This window comes from Pseudonaja textilis, chromosome 16, assembly GCF_049901715.1.
Source record: "Pseudonaja textilis isolate UNSWEBS1 chromosome 16, rPseTex1.2, whole genome shotgun sequence".
NCBI lineage: Eukaryota > Metazoa > Chordata > Lepidosauria > Squamata > Elapidae > Pseudonaja > Pseudonaja textilis.
The window spans coordinates 1,166,501-1,172,500 of NC_142005.1; the positions used below are offsets into that span (position 1 = coordinate 1,166,501).

General features: G+C 54.6%; 1 protein-coding gene across 4 annotated transcripts in view; it reads right to left on the minus strand.

Moving 5' to 3' along the window:
- Nucleotides 1–6,000, minus strand: part of RASGRP2 (RAS guanyl releasing protein 2) — a 51,733-nt gene extending 45,733 nt beyond the window's left edge. Inside the window, exon 1 of one of the 4 annotated variants that reach the window (XM_087913859.1) lies at nucleotides 5,980–6,000. The gene's annotated coding sequence lies outside the window, so the exon portion shown is untranslated. Of the gene's footprint in view, nucleotides 1–5,006; nucleotides 5,146–5,424; nucleotides 5,858–5,979 lie in introns of those variants that run through there. The other 3 variants (XM_087913857.1, XM_087913860.1, XM_087913858.1) reach the window with 3 other exon arrangements.

Here is a 6,000-nt window from a genome sequence, read left to right on the forward strand (position 1 = left end):
CATGTCCAGCCCACCTCGGGGGGCCTCACATGAGGCCGCCTGGCCAGAGCTCCAGGCCTGACCCTTCTCCGCCTTCTTCACAGGAGGAAATTTGCCAAAAGGAGTTCAGCTCCTAGGAGGAAACTGCAGCACAGGGGATGCACGCAGCCAGTGGTCGAAATTAAAGGGAATCAGAGCATGCATTTCCACCTGGGAACCGGGGAGCTGCATTCGCACAAGACGCAGGGTATAACGTCTTTGCACTAGGGGCTGGTTTTGCTGAAGCCACCTCTTGAGCCAACCTAGCCCCTTGGGAAGCGGGCGGATGAGGACTTACTTGGGTAAACAATAACAGAGGGAAGGGATCTTAGAGGTCTTCTAGTCCAGCCCTCTGCTCATGCAGGAGACAAAGGTTGTCCAATCTCCTCCTAAAAGCCTCCCGTGTTGGAGCACCCACAACTTCCAAAGGTCAATTTCTTCCACTGATTAATCCTTCTCACCGTTTAGGACATTTATCCTTATTTCTAGGTTGCTTCTCTCCTGGGCTAGTTTCCATCCGTTGCTTCTTGTCCTGCCTTGAGGTGCTTTGGAGAAGAGCTTGACCCTCCCCTCTTCTTTGGGGCAGCCCCTCAAATATCATGTTTTTCTCTTCACGGGATTGATACCCCGGCTGAATCCAGGAACCGGGGGAATTTAGAAAGTGGATTAAACCTGTCATGGGAAGGTAGCCATTCCATGGCTGAGGTGGCTGAGGACAAAATCTGAACTATGGCCGGGCGTTATCTGAGGACCCAGATTGTTGGGGGCAATACTCTGACGCCACTTAGGGAGGGCAGGTGTAAAGCTCTGTGAAGTGGTATAGAAGTCTGAGTGCCATTGCTGTTGCTTTCTCGGGGGCAGATTTAAGGCACAGACACCCACACTTTTCTGAGAGGCTGCAAGGGGCCAGGGCCACTCAGAGCCCATCAGCCTCCTTGCCATTCCACACCCATCAAAACGTTGGAAGTGCAACATCCAACGGTCACAGTTTTAAAGAGAAACCAAGGAGTAAAGGTAAAAATACCTGGGAGATCAGCTCAGCTCCCGGAGTTTACTTCATGGGGAGTGAATTTGGCCTGTGGCTCCCACGCAAGGGTAAATTAAGGCCACTTCGCATAGCTTCTAAGCCCCAATACAGGTAGTTCTTGACTTACGACAAGTGAAACCCAACATTTTCATGGCTAAGCAAGAGAGTTGCTAAGTGGGTTTTGCCCCCATTTTATGACCTTTCTTACGACCAGTTGTTAAGGGAATCACTGCAGTTGTTCAGTAAATCAGATGGTTGTTAGATGAATTCTGGCTTCCCATTGACTTTGCTCATCAGAAGGTCGCAAAAGGGGATCACATGACCCCAGGACACCGTGAGCGTCATAAATATGAATCCATTGCTGAGCATCCAAATTTGGATCACGTGACCATGGGGGATGCTGTGAAAAATGGTCATAAGTCACTTTTTTCAGTACCATTGTAACTACGAACAGTCACTAAATGAGCTGTTGTAAATTGAGGACTATCTGTAAGGTCACAGAAGTCCTGCTACCTGTTAAAACAAGAAAAAGGACACAAAAATATGTTGGGGAATCCTAAAAAAAATCCCACAAAAATTTTCTGGACCCCAAAATCTTGGCTTGCCTCTGGTCTTCTTTCTGCCTGCTGAATCCCACCAAATGCACCGGGCTACATCCTTCAAGGCTCCCCTGCAGGGCTTCTGTCATGGGAGTTGCAGTCCAGAGTCCGGACATCTGGCTCTCCACTGTCCCAGATATACAGGTTGGGAAAGTCTAACGACAAGATCCAGGTGACCCCAGTGGCTTCACTCAGCGCTTACTGAATGTCGGCGTTCTCCCGAACCCTAAGCTAATCAAACTCACTGCGTGTACTTTGCATTCAGAGCCATGACAAACAAAATGACCAACCAAGATCAAAATTAAGTTTCACGTGTTGCAGGACTGCAGTTCTTAAGTCTCTAACTGCCCCAGCTAAAGAGTCAAGCCACCTTCACCGAGTTTCGCCAAATAACAGAGGTGGTAACACTGTGTGGATGTCGCCAAAGGTCTCTGGGAACAGGTGATAAATTTGAATGCAGCTTTGCTGAGTCTTAAAGGAGGAGGGAGGGAGGGAGGGAAGGAAGGAAGGAAGAAGGAAGGAAGGAGGGTGGGAAGAAAGGAAGGGGAAGGAAGGAAGGAAGGGGAAGGAAGGAAGGAGAAGGGTGGGTGGGAAGAAGGGAAGGAAGGAAGGAAGGAAGGAAGGAAGGAAGGAAGGAAGGAAGGAAGGAAGGAAGGAAGGAAGGTGGGAAGAAAGGAAAGAAGGAAGGGGAAAGAAAGGAAGGGGAAGGAAGGAAGGAAGGAAGGAAGGAAGGAAGGAAGGAAGGAAGGAAGGAAGGAAGGAAGGGGTGGAAAGCAAAGGGGAAAAGAAGAAAACTGCCCTCCAAAATGGCAAACCTGATAGAGATCAACGTGTGGAACTCAGGTGCTCAGAAGGATTGGGTGGGCACCTCATGTGTGGCACTAAGTACAGCAACAGCCTGATTCCCGAGAAACGTTGCCAAACAGCAGGGCAAATTTTGCCATTTCCTTTGCAATTTTGTTTGGGCACTGTCCTGTAAACACAGATTGTCTCGACTTGCAACCATTCGTTTAGTGACCGTTCAAAGTTACAGTGGCACTGAAAAAAGTGACTTGTGACTATGTTTCACACCTGAGAACCGTTGCAGCTTCCTCAGGATCGTTCATCAAACTTCAGACACTTGCCTGCAGATTCATATTTACAACGGTCGCAGTGTCCCTGGGTCAAGTTTTGTAAACCTTCTGATTAGCAAAGCCAGATTCACGAAACCACCACGTGACTAACTTTAAAACTGCAGCAATTCACTTCATATCCGTGGTAAGAGAGGTCATAACCTGGGGCAAAAACTCACTTAACAACTTGTCTCACTCAGCAACCGAATGTGGGCTCAGCTGCGGTCGTAACCTGAGGACTACCTGTTCTACGCGCAAGGAACATGTGAAAACCGCTGTCCAAACCTGCCTCTCCACCAGTCTGGAGACAGGGCTGTGTGAAGCTCCCCCTCCTCTTTAGCCATGGAGCTATGCTGTCTGGCCTACACTACAGGGTAGTTGTGAGGACCAAGCAGGTAGAGAGAAGCGTCGTTTCGTTAATCCTTGTTAGTCATAAATTAATCCAGTTAGCCGTTAAGTAGAGGGCTACCTGCGCCCAGCATTTTGGGGACGCATGGACTGTGCCTTTATCAGCCCCGTCTGCAAATGTGTCGTTGGAACGGCCTCCCACAGGACACAACTCGCCTTGGGTTCCAGGGCTCATGAGGACCCACCCCTGGCAAGGCAGGAAAGAGATCTAGGCCACGTGTGGGTTTGTTCCAACCCGGTCTGCTCCCGTCCCACTCCAGCCCCATGCAAGAATTGCCGCCGTCTTTGTATGGCGGAGAAAGATTATTATTAATCTTTTAAAGCAGGCCTTTGTGCTCGGAAATGGTGGGTTACCAGGGAGTTATTTTTAGGCCTGCGTGTGTCGCTTCGGGGGCTCACAACTGCGAGCAAAGAAGCCGATAACCATCCAGGACTCCTGCTCTAAACCCACACCAGGTTCTGCAAAGCAGCCTCACCTTTGCACGCACATGTACAAAAACACACGCACAACTGATGCTCAACCTGTTTGTCCGTGTTGCACTTTAAATGTTTGGCCTTTTTCCTTCCTTCCTTTTTTCTTCCCACCGACTCCCCCACCCACCCACCCCCCACCCTCCGAGGCCTGGTTGCAAAAGAGCAGCCTTCCAGCTGCCACATTGCAAAGCAGGACTTCCCCACAACCTCTGTGTGAGTGTGTGTGTGTGTGTGACACAGTTGTTGACAGATTGTGTGGCATCAACATTTATCAACACAGGCAGCTGCTCCATACTCCCCCCAAAAGCCCAAGAGGACGCATGGAAGCCATGTGTCCCACCGAACTGGGGAGCAGAGATGCTCTTCCTTGCCCAATTCTTTTTTAAAAAAAGAAAGAAACCAGCAATCTCGGTTTGTCTGTTTGAAGCCACTTCCCACTGGGGCTCCCTTGAGACACATTCTTCTTCCAGGCGCATGGCAGAGATGCAGTCATTTTATACACCGGGCTCCACGCTGCATTGCACATGGTCTGGACACACACACACACACACACCCTCCCCAGGACACACACCGCCTGGCACATCAGAGCCACCCAAATCTTCAACGTTCCCAATCCTCACAAATAGCCCCGAGAAAGGGGAGAACCCAACGCCCCCAAATCGGCCCGGCTTCTTCAGCGTTGCACCCTCGGCACAGAAGCACATCTGGGTCTTTGACAGACAGACACACACACACACACACACATCAGGAACCACCTGGCAGGTCTGGAGGGAGGAAGGTGGTTAAGAAACCCCCCGCCCCCGCCCCCCCCGTTTCTCCTCAACAAAAGCCCGGCGAAAAAACATTCCCCGCTTCCTTTCACACACCCACATGGCTAGAGAAACGTGCGGCTGATGCTGAGATTTTGTTTTCGTTTAAAAGGGGAGAAAGCAGAGAGGAAAAAGGGGGATAGAGAGAATTATCCTTTTTAGCCCGTTTTGCACACCAGGACGCGCTCGGTCCAGCTTCGCTTCTATTTTGGGGGGGTGCGGGGGGGTGGCGGTTTTTGTTTTGTTTTGCGTTGTCGCCTCTCTTGCATTGAATGGCTCCAAAGCCGAGGATGCCAGCCAAGACCCCGTCCCCGACGGGCGTGTTCTCACAACCACCCAACCCAGGTCAGGGAAAGGCCAACCGGCAGCAGCGGCTGCCGATCCTGGAAGGCTACGTTAGCCCGACCCGCCTAAGGGAACCGCAGACGTCGTGGGAAGCCGAGCCGGGTCATCTCGGGTTCAGGGCCACGGAGAAGGAACCGAGAGAAGCGGCTTCATTGTGGAACCGGGCTGGGTCGGCAAAGCCGCAAAAGCGGAGGTCGCGATCCCGAAATCCTACCGGACGTTGCGCGGGGCAAAGCGAAGAGCCCGCGCCGTCCTCCCGAAAGCCGAACTTAGTTTCCTGCTCCGCTCCGGGGAAGGGCCGGGTCCGCTGGGCCAGGCCGGCCCGTCTCCTAAAAGCCCCGGTAGGCTGCTCTGTAGCTGGGAGGCGCGCACTCCCCCACCCGGGAGCGCAAGAAGGGGCAGCACTCTGTGCATGCCCAGAGGCTCCCTTCCCCGGTGGGACTCCCTCTCCCTCCCGCTTGCCGCCCTCTCCCCGCGATCCCCTCCTGCGCTTCGAAGCAGCGAGGGGTCCGATCCCTCCATCCCGTCCGTCTCCCCCTCGGGCAATCCGCGCGGCACTCTGTTCACGCCCAGAGGTACCCTCGCCCGCCGCCCCCCCCGCCCCTCTCCCTCTTCCCCGCTGGCTCACTCACCGGCTCTGGGGCGGCTCGCCCTGCGCGCCCGGCTGCCCTCTCGCCCGGCTGCAGCGGAGCCCGGGACCCGCCGCCTCGGCTCGCCCGCGGAGACAGGAGAGCCGGGGGGAGGAGAGGAGGGGGCGATCCCAGGCGCGTCCCCGCCTCGCCTCGCCTCCCTCGCCCGCCCCCGGCTTGGCCTTGAGTCGCCGCCCGTCGCCCAGCCGGTCGGAGGAGCGGAGAGGAGCGCAGTGCGCAAGGAAAGGGAGGCGGGACCCCCTTAGCGGCAGGAGGGGGAGAGGAGGGGGCGCTGGGGGGAGAGCGGTACCGTCAGACGCCCCCCCCCCCCACACACACACACTTCCCCGCCTCCTTTCTGCCTCCGGAAAGAGCAAGAGTGCCTCTGGGCGTATGCAGAGCGCTTCCTCTTGTCCGCGCAGGGAGCAGCCGCAGCGATAGAAAAAGGGAGGGGGGGCCGCTCCGCGCCCCCACCAGGCGCCCCCCACGCGGGGAAGGGACCCCACCCAGCAGCAGTTTGGGAGACTGGGTGTGTTCGAGCCGAGCAACGTTGCTCACCTGGGTTCGTGGACCTCCCTT